Here is an 11256-nt window from a genome sequence, read left to right as displayed (position 1 = left end):
CACTTCCCATCTTATTCTTGGACAATCAACATCTACCTGGACACATTTCATGGTGGTTGGATAAAGTTGTCTGTGCGACCTGTGTGGGTATAAATGTTGGGATATGTTCCTGGTATGGTCAGGGTATCAATGTTGGGGTATGTTCCTGGTGTGGTGAGGATATAAATGTTGGGGTATGTTCCGGGTATAAATGTTGGGGTATGTTCCTGGTATGGTGGGGGTATAAATGTTGTGATATGTTCCTGGTATGGTGAGGGTATAAATGTTGTGATATGTTCCTGGTATGGTGGGGGTATAAATGCTGGGGTATAAATGCTGGGGCATGTTCCTGGTATGGTGGTGGTATAAATTCTGGGGTATGTTCCTGGTATGGTGAGGATAGAAATTCTGGGGTATGTTCCTGGTATGGTGGTGGTATAAATATTGGGGTATGTTCCTGGTATGGTGGGGGTATAAATTCTGGGGTATGTTCCTGGTATGGTGGGATATACATTCTGGGGTATGTTCCTGGCATTCAGAACTGAAGAATTGGTTTGGAGAAGTTACGAAACATCTTCAACATCACAGAACAAGTCCAGGTGGATGTGACTCCTACTAGCTACACCCTGACCAGGATCCATGAGAACCTTCACAGACAGATACGGAAGCACCGGGATTGGATCATTCATCGGAAAGGTCGTCTCGTTGAAGAACACGAGAATATCCCGAGAACTTCAATTATTTCGGGAACAATGGGCCTCAGTGCTGGAAGTGTTCCGTCCCATCTTGTGGCTCTCCAGATTTCTCCCACACTCAAAAAAACAACATTCCATTGGATGAATGGAATTCTGAACTGGCACCTGAGTGTGAATGTACGATAGTTCACCCGTTAGATTGTAAGCTCCTTTGGCGAGCACTGAACGCTCCCATATCACGTGTCAGACGTCTTACATCAAGGAAATAAAATGTGAAACAAATCATTATCTCACGCTGGGACTCATTGACTTTGGAATGAGCCATTTGCAGAGGAAGTGTCATCATCCACAAGCATCGCTAATCAGACCCAGGATGCCAATTAGGCAACAATAGCGGAAGGACGGGGGGGGAGGGGGATTTCATTGGATGGGGCCCACCCATACACCGAGACCAGCCGCGCTCGTCTTGTAGCATGAACTCCCGGATTGGGCAGGAAGCCAAACGCTAATTGCTTCTCCTTTCACAAATGATGGCCCATTATTGGGGCTGTGAGCTGCCACCCGATCACTGAGAACGCCTGATGTAGGGCCCCGTGCCAGCCACATCCCAGGATTAGCAGGTGGCATGTAACAGGATTGGAGGGAGGGGCATCATCCTCTCAACACAGTGACAACCACTGGCTGGTCTACAGGGGTTTCCTCAAGTAGGTCCTTAGAAAGTCGGCCCCATGGAGCACGCCGCTTGGAGACAATCTTTTTTTTTTTTTTTTAATCTTGTTAATTTTTTATTGAATCATTTCCGGCGACAGATCGGCGTCACCAGGAAAAAAGAAACTATTCCACCGCAAAAAAACAACAACCTTACATGTCTATGTTCCCAGCAGAAGACCGAACACGAGACGTATCTTTTTTTTTTTTTTTAATCCTTGTTAATTTTTATTGAATCATTTCCGGCGACAGATCGGCGTCACCAGGAAAAAAGAAACTATTCCACCGCAAAAAAACAACAACCTTACATGTCTATGTTCCCAGCAGAAGACCGAACACGAGACGCATTTCCTGGGGAAATCGCTTCCATATCAGCTGCCGGTGCGGCATGTTAATTTCGTGAACACACAATTTTCTTGAGTCTTCATGGAATGATTGTTTGTATGAAGGAGCCTCTCACAACCACAAGAGCCATCTATTTATCTCAACTCACGTCGGCCATTTGCGGTATAGGGATCAAATTTTGGGCAATTGCAGCTAAAGAGTCGGGAGTGACCCTGCACGCAGCTGGGTGGAAAGTTATGGGCTGACCACAGGACCGGATTTACTTTCCCTGCTGCCCCAAGTCCAGGTTCCTCAATGCGCCCCCCTCCCCAATGGAGGATGGCAACCAGATAGCAGGGGCGGCAGGCATAGTTTACATTTTTTTATTGTTTCTTTATTTTTTTAATATTTTTTTACCTTTTAAAATTTTTATTTATCTTATCATCTTTTACTTTTTGTTATTTTTTAATAATTTTTTATTTTATTATTTTTAATTTTCTATAATTATTTTCTTCTTTGTTTTCTAATAATTTGTTTCTTATTATTTTTTTCTTTTTATTTATTTTTAAAATCTCATTATTATTACTTATTACTAATTTTGTTTTATTAAATGTAATTTTTTTAAATCATTTTTTTTAACTTAACTTTATTGCTATCACACAGGAGCTAACAAGCCCCTGTGTGATAGCATTTGTGAGGTGATAGGCTCTCTTTATTGAACCTGTCAGCTCCAATGCAGGAGTTCTAGCAGAACATCTGAGAGGGGAAGACTGGGAAGTGCAGCTCTCCCCCTCACTGTTTACACAGAGCAGGCGGGGGAATGGAGCGTTCTCCGCTCTGCTCCCCGCTCTCCATCCTGAAGTGTTTGCTGTGGTCCCTGGTCCTCCAGAAGAGGACTCTGGAACTCCTGTGACAGGTGTTAGGGGAAGACTGCTCTCCACTCTCACTGTTTACACGGTGCGGCAGGGTTAGTTTTAACCCTGGGGGAGGACGGAGCCAGCATGGAGAGAGGTAGGTGTGGGTGGGGGGTGGCTATAGGGGGAGGACAGACCCGAGGCAGTCTTATTTCAAGTGATCATGGCGACATCCCAGAGATCACTTGTTTTAGCCCTGCTTGTGCAGAGCAGGGCTAAATGTAGAAAACAAATTACCGCCCGGCGCCTTGAACTGCATGTCCCGGGCGTAGGGAGATTTCAAACCGCTGCTGCCCCTGTGCTCCCTGCTGCCCTGAGGCCAGGCCTCGGTGGCCTTATGGGGAGTCCGGCCCTGGCTGACCAGTGATTAGGGTGTCGAAGCTGTTGAATGCGATAGGCGGGAGTGGCGATCCTTCCATCTAAGCTGTTCATGAATGGAGGAAATGATTGATTTCTCTTCTTCAGCCAACGGGCTGAACCATGGAAATGAAGCCTTGTATGGTCACTCTTATTCTAGGTCTTAACAAGAAAGACAGATACATAGATGACTATTCCTGGGCAACAAGTAGCCATGGTTGACTTATCCGATAAGACTCTATAACAGATCCATCATGTCTAGAGGAGCCATTCTCAACAAGAGCTCCATGGAGCCCAAGTGTTCCTCCAGAGGTTGCTATGGGTTCCTTGAGCTGCAGTTGATTGAACACAGATTTGATAGTATAGATTTGTATAGTTCCTGGTCCTCGACCACCTGGCGGAGCCAATGCCATGATGCCGGTCATCTTTCTGACAAGGTGGTATTCTGGTCACCACTGTAAGGGGAGCAATCTTCCTGCCGATCACCAATGTAAGAATTAATTGGTTTCAGCAGGGGTTTCCCAAGACCTGAAATTTTGAGGGGTTCTTTTAGGGTAAAGAGGTTGCTAAAGGCTGGTCTAGGATCAGGGGCGTTTCCGAGAGCCAGGTGTCACCCGAAGCGGTTACTGGGTGACACCCCGCCGTGACATCATCGCACATGCAGGGCGATCTTATTGATAACCGCCGGCGGCCATCTTGGTATTGGACGCCGGCAGAGTCCCCTCCTCTTTCCCGAAACTGTCGTGCTCTCAGTCCATGACCGAGAGCCTGACTTTTCAGAGGGGGTGACACCAAAATGTGACGCCACTGTCTAGGATATAGACACCCATAAAATAATTATTACAACTCAAAATACTTTGTCTGCTAAAATCGTTACTTTGTAAATAAAGCCGTACAGATACAAAGGTATTTCTATGGAAGTCCTTCCTCACTCAACATTCTATACCGCTTTCAGCTCCATGTAGTATTTCCACTTTGGTAATTTCCATCACATTTCTTTACTAAGTAGAACGCCTACACGGCCCCCAACCAGGATGGATATCGGTCTATGTTCCTTGTTTGTAATTCATAAGACTGTTCCGTGATAAGTCATGGAACAATGGAACATGTCTCCCCCTAAGCTGTGCACGTTATATATGTATATAGTTTGTAATCCTTTTTGATGGGTGAAGTAACAACTAACGTACCAGATAAGAACCATCACGGCTTCCTGCCAATAGTGAGTCAGGATACAGGGGGTGTTACCACTCCGCGGCGCAGGGCATGGGTTCCCTCCCAGTCTGGTAGAATTCCTTGTGCCCGGGCGGCAGACGCGCGTGAGCAGTACTCAGGCTTGCCCGCGCGTGTAGCGCGCCTGCGCCATTCAGGCGATGAAGTGTGGGCTTACAGATTAATGAACTGAACCTGAGATTGTAGTCCATCCCCGGAGCGAGCTTGGAGCGGTGACTACTTTACAACACACACAGGGGCCATGGGGAACAGACGTAGCCCCCTCCAGAAGGAAGGACAGTGTCAGCACCAATTCAGAGATGATTGGAGGATCTACAGCCGAGCGATACACAAATAACATACATTGTTGTTCATAGATAAGGGACCTGAATGTATTTTTAAGATTCAACTCCTGAGTTTAGTGTCACTTTAAGACTGAAAAATCATATTGATACACAAATGGAATCACGAATGGTTCGGTGGAGCAAACAATTGCAGAGTCTGAGCGCCTTGATAAGAGTTACCCAAAACAAAAACACCTTGGGATGTTTTTCTTCTTTTGAATCAATGTTCTGATGTTACTGTTTCTGTAACATACATAGAAAAAGTTAAAAAACATGAAAAAAAATCTGTAAAACAGCTCAATCTAGGCCAGTTTCTGGGAACTTCTAATCTTTATAAGTGGAATATGCTTGAGCCGAGGCGGAGAACAAGACCTCGGAGAGCCACTTTAATTATGGCGCAGACAAAACATATATTGTAATTATCTCCGGACTTGTGCTCGGCTCGCAGTAAGACCTTGATTAGGAAGCAGAGCATGAAGTCGAATTTTGTTCTGAAGGACTTTAAACCTGATTTGTGCTGCCTACAATTAGAGAAGGCCGCACTTGAATGTTTTTGGTCCTTAATGAAGCACTTGTGAGAAAGTGTCACCGGGTCTTATTTTCACCCTGCTTTATCCTTTGCCCTGCTCTATCTTCCTTCGGGATTCTAGGGTGTTCTCTGGCCAGCTGGGAGGTATGATCTCTGCGTAGATCTGCCCCCTGGGACCCCAACCTGTTGGATGAGTTTGACACAGCTTTAATGAAGGCCTCCCAGGAGACATTTGTACACGATGTCCAAACTAACTAGGCTCAGAAAACAGTAAGTCCCCCTGGACCGTTCCCGGTCCAAGTAATAATCGTGGCGCTCGAAGTGATGATCAAGGATGGCGCCGTGCACAGCAGTCAATGGAGGATAGAAATCACCAGCACTCAGCAAATAAAGTTCAAAGAATAAAGTCCATTTTTTTTGGACCAAACGTCACACATATCGCATAATCCAACGTTTTGGGACCACGCAGGGTCCCTTTATCTCTGCCCTGATGAAGGGACCCTGTGTAGTCCCGAAAACGCTGGATTATGCGATATGCTCGACGTTTGGTCCAAATAAATGGACGTTATTCTTTGAACTTTATTTGCTGAGTGCTGGTGATTTCTATCCTCCAGAAACTAACTTTGCTTACTTCTCTCCGCAAAGAAGCAGAAATTCTACCCCAAGGAACTCCAATTCACCAAAGTTTGAGAAAATACGGACAAATACCAGCCAACGCCATTGCTTGACACAACTCTAAGGTGGTTAGATATCTTCTTCTTATTCTTCAGAAAGACACTATTATAAATGTCTCTTCCTCCACGAACAATGCTCAACCCCCCTCCCCCAAGCTTACCGCCCCAGTAAATATACTAATCTAAATGCCCCAAATACCTAAGTCCATGATCACATGATATGTGAAATTCTGGCTCTTCTTGCATCATCAATGCAGTGTGTAAGGTGCTTCTTCAGGTGTCCACATCACTGCTTGTTGACATCGACATCGCTCATTGAGTCCATTGGCAACATTTTCACAGGGTTCTGTCCAGGAGCAGCGTCATGATGAGGGGTTCTGATATGACTAGTTGAAGATGGAAGGCCTGCACTACATGACAGGATCTCTGGCCTTTGCTTCCAGAAGAGGTTATGTGATAGCAAATTCAGGTAAATGAAAAGATGCTTAGAAAAGATTTTTTCAAATTATCAATTGAATGGGCGGGAGAAGGGAAATAGTAGACAAAGAGAGGGGGGCCTATTCTGCCCAGAGATGGGCTTTACTTTTCCCAGAGTACTTCAAGTAATAAAGTGTTCCCAGCTTTCTTAAAGTACTTAATTTTTAGTTCCTCATGAAGTACTTCAAGTAACATTAAAGGAGAACTATGGGGTTAAGGCTTTTCCCCACAGTTCTCCTTAGGGTAATGGGAGGACACAAACTAGCGTCCTCCAGTCACCCCAGGCTCAGTATACCGCGAGCTGTAGCTCATTATATACTGAGACGCCGCAGTATACCGAGAACTGCTGCTCGCGGTATACTATGACGCCGCAGCGGATCCCGACAATTATGTCTGGACACGCCCAGCTGCGTAACTGACAGCTGGCTCTGCCTATCTAGAGGCAGAGCCAGCTGTACCCGCCCCCTTCCCCGTCTTCCAGCTATGTTAATACATTTCAGTTTCTCATGAAGCGCCAGGAAGCTCATTTTGTTTTCCTTCTGCTGAACCTTGGCCCACCCATAGACTTCAACCCCAGTTGGGTGACAGAATAACTCCAATTAATACTGGATGTGCCCTAGAGTTTTCTCACAGCTGGACATCCCTGAAACCTCCAGTGAGGACCTCCAAGAAACTTTCCATATTAAATACTGAAGCCATCCCAGCTTTGTTCTCTTGGCACGAAGAAGCAGAAGCTCTCCTCCAGTTGGCCAACCTTCTTATCCTATCATAGAGAGAAGAAAAAGCTACAGATAGTACATGCCAACATGTGTAGGATCTCTTCAGCGTATCTTTTAGTTCCTAATTTACTCAAATTGTATCTAGTCAATATATTTTTTTGTCACCAGGACAGAAAGTAATGGAGACTCCATAATGTTCCAGCTCTCACCAGAACACGAGGTAAGGGGAAATCTTCCAATGGGGACAGTGATAAATGTCCGTCAGGAGATTTCCTCTCAATTCATTTCTTGCCTCCAGGACAGGAAGTGGATAGAAATCTCTCCAACTGGACACAGTTGACTTGACGGGTTTTAACTGTCCCTCGCTCCATATCCAAATCCATATTCTTTAATTATATTTTTCTTCAGTTGACTGCACGTTGTGATGGAAAGCTTCTTACTATCTGTCCCCAGAGCAGTGGTGTTGTCCCTGTTCACGGTCTCTGCAGCTGTAATTGTATCCATGAATGGGCAAGGTGGCTGTCACGATCTGGGATCAGGCTCGGAGTCCAGTAGCTGAAGCAGCAGGCAGTTCGTAGTATAACAGGCCGGGTTTGGTACACAAGCAGCGGGTAGTGGTGGAGGAGCAGGCAGAAGCGTAGTCAGTGAACAAGCCGAGGTCAGGAGCCAAAGGTATCAGGTATGTAGCAGAAGACGGCGAGAGTAGTGAGTGAATCAGCAGCCAAAGGTCGGCACACAGGTAGCAGTATGAGCGGATTGTATCAAAGAGGGAGCAGGAAGCAAGATCAAGGCAGGAGTACAATAATCTGTCAAACAGGAAGTGCAGAGGCGTGGCTTAAATATGAAGTTCAAGGGAGGAGCAATGAGGTCAGAGTTCAAGATCTGATTAGGTATAACTGAGGATTACACAGGAGATCAGGCACTGAGCTATCCAAGGTTCTTAGGTGGCTCAGGAGGTAGAACCAACGCCAGCTACAGCGGAGGCTCTGGGTTCAGACCCGGTTCCTGACAGTCACGCTGTCCCTTTAATGCAAGTCAGTCTCCTTGTTATTCTGTTCTTTTTCCTGCCGTTTCACCATTCTGATTGTAATCTTTTCTGCGTTCTCTCTTTGTGAAAAATGGAAAAGCCAAATCCGTGGGTGCTCGGAAACGTCTTTTCTCCTCTATGCTACGGTAGCGGGTTGCAGCACTTTGGGGCAACAATCTTTACAAAGAATTAACAAGGAACTCAATGATAACGATCCCTCAATATACTGATACTGTAATGTTTGAGGTTTATTTATAATATCGGAGCTAATACAGAATTGACCATAATGATAAAATATTCATTGATAAATCTAAATTATTGATAATGAGTTATGATCAATTTTCGATGTAGTAGTTATAGAAGGTACAGCGGGTTCGATCCGGAGTCTTGTGGGGCGGCTTCCCAGAGCTCACTCCATCTGGAACTTTTTACTTCCGATAAAGTTTTACTTTAAAGAGATGGTATATGGACAAAAGTTACAATATATGCAAGTTACAATATATAAAAAGTTTTACTATATTTCAAAAATACTTGTAGAAATGCTGCCATGCCGGTATAAAAGAGGAGTGTGTGACATGATCTGCTGAAGCTGAAGTTGTCTCTGCTTATATTTTGCCTTCCCTGGTTCCTTCCTTCCACCCTCATCATCAGTGTAATTAATGTTTTTGTTTGTTTTCATTGCATACCTTATTTTAGAGCCAGCGATGTCATCGCTGGTTCTCTGTTCTTCTCCATACAATACAGGCGGATCATGGCTGGTGGGAGGGGCCAGCAGGGTGCCGTGCATAGCTTCCTGAAGACATCACAGCACTCTGCCTTAGTACCGGTCTCGAGAGCCCTCTGCACTGATACAATCAGTGGGCCGCCTCTTGGGAGGAGTTATGCAAATATCAAAATGCCTTGATGGGTGGATGTCAGTATGAATGTGTGGGTGTTCCTAGGCAGGCTGAATTTGCATGCAGACCACTGTAGGTAACGCCCACATGATGCTGGGCCTCCATGATTGACAGAACTTAAATCCAATTAATGAAAGGGAACAGGGGCCAGGGACAGTCAGACTGGGGAGGAAAGAGCTAGAAGATAAAAGATGCAGAGGCGTCCCGAGACGGGGTGACACCCGGTGCGGGTGACACCCAGCAGTGACATAATCGAGTACGGGCGTGACATCATCGCACACATGCGTGATGACGTCACGCGCTGTACTGCTGTTACCTGCCGGTGGCCATCTTGGTGATAGATGCCGGTAGAGAGAGGAGGGGGGCGTTCACCCGGCGGGATGAGGTATGCCACCGGAGTCCCCTCCTCTCGAGCAACTGTCGGGCTCTCGGTCCATGACCGAGTGCCCGACTTTTCAGAGGGGGTGACACCAAAATGACAGTCATTTTGGTGTCACCCCTCCAATGGTGTCACCCGGGTGCGGGCCGCACCCCCCTTGTGACGCCACTGACTGGATGTCCTCCAGCCAGGAAATGAAGTGGGCTCTGTCTGAATTGCTGCAGCTTCTAATGCACATTGTAAGAAGCCCTGTTGGTTATGCATAACTGCGGTCAGCAGCATGCATGTGAACCTCAGCAGACGCGCAGTCTCAGTGTTTCCTTACTATTCATCCTTGGTTTTTTTTTTTTTTTGTTTCAATGCGTTTGACACTCCAGGAAGAGTCCATTTCCTAGCCCCTTGCCCTCTTGCTTGTCATAGCCCTCTCTGGGCATGTCTAATTACTGTCAGCGCTGGCCCAACTCCCCTGACCCTCACCTCCCTACATAGCCCTTTATGTAGCTGCTGGGGAAGGAGTGAAGGGGAATACTATAGAGAGTCTGCTGATATCACATCCAAGATGGCAGCATATAACCAGTGCAGGGACAAGGCCAACCACTGCCCAGAGTGAAGCCGCCAAGGGGGAGTAGGATGGGGGGTTAATAGGTGCACAGAGCCAAAATGTCTGCACCATGCACTGAAATAGCAGCATATTGGGAAGGCATCTGGAGAATGGGGCTCCAGCAAGCTCCCATTGCGTCCCCCTCCCCATATAAAACACATTTTAGACTGCTACACAATGACGGTTGTACAAGTCTATATCATGCATGGAAAATGTTAAATGCATCATATAATCTTATGGGACATTGAAACACATGGGGGGGGGAGGGGGGGGGGACAGATCTTTAAAAAAGGTTCACCTAAAAAAACTCCAGTTGAATGTAAGCCGATGTTAGGTGAATGTGATGATTGTTCTCAACTTGACTGAAGGTTTCCATTAAGACGTCTCTCTCCATGAACCGGTGTTATCCTCTCAGGACCTTCCCACTGTCACCAAGTCTGTGTCACTCATCGGCCACTGGCTGTGAGAGCTGACACCGACTCAGATGTCCTGGGCAGGAAGTGACACCAGCGGCCGGGAAGGTGACATCACTGCGAGATTGAGAGGGTTTTTGTCTGCTGACATGGATGGAACTGTCATCACCAAAAAGCCTCCCGCTCCCCCCTACACGCATATGATAGCCATATGTGGAGCCGGCAGAGAGAGTTCCCTGCCAGGATACAAGTCTTTTATCACATTCAGCACCAGAACCTGAGCAGCGAGAGTCTCAGGGATAGCCAGATACACAATAATTGATATGAAGCTTTTATATTGGAATAGTTATATACATAGATTTTACCAACCAAAGCATTGGTATGGCTGCTTAACCAGTCCTGAGATTTAAACAGCTCTGCCCCACAGCACTGCCCTCCCTGGAAAAGCAGGAGACCTAATTTTACCACGCTGTAGTTAAGTGACACTGACAGGTCATGTCACTCCCCCGAGTCTGTGATTGGATTGGAAAATGAGTGTCTGTATGTGACGCAATAGAGGTGTGCAGTACTACACTATGAGGATGTCGGTGCAAGAAAGTAATGTATTTTACTACACCCCAAATACACAATGTGCGCCGCAAAATAATACGTCATTTCACATGTGATGCGGAAAAACAAGAGGTCACATGACACAATTCGGGTTCCCCAAAACAACCGATCTTAGTTTATCCGGCCCGTTATGCCACTGAAATATCTGAGGCCATTGGCAGCCCCATTGCAGAGTGTGTTTGTTCCATGCAGGAGCAGAAGCTGGAAAGTCGCCCCACATGAGGTACTTACCTTGCTTGTCCGCGACTCGTCTCTTCCCCATACCTCTCTCTCCCTTCCCCATACCTCTCTCTGCCTTCCCTCCTCTCTTCTCTCCCTCTCTCTTCTTTTTTCTCTACTCTACTTTCTCCTTCCCTCTTCCCCCTCCCTCCCTCTTCCCCCTCCCTCCCTCTTCCCCCCTCT

General features: G+C 46.4%; 1 protein-coding gene across 1 annotated transcript in view; it reads right to left on the bottom strand.

Annotated features, from left to right (window-relative positions):
* CNTFR (ciliary neurotrophic factor receptor) overlaps positions 1-11256 on the bottom strand; it is a 186169-nt gene that overhangs the window by 22620 nt on the left and 152293 nt on the right. The window lies entirely within an intron of this gene.

The sequence above is a fragment of the Nanorana parkeri genome, unplaced genomic scaffold, assembly GCF_000935625.1.
Source record: "Nanorana parkeri isolate BGI_ZX_2015 unplaced genomic scaffold, ASM93562v1 scaffold763, whole genome shotgun sequence".
NCBI classification, from domain to species: Eukaryota; Metazoa; Chordata; class Amphibia; order Anura; family Dicroglossidae; genus Nanorana; species Nanorana parkeri.
This window is presented reverse-complemented; position numbering and strand designations above follow the sequence as displayed.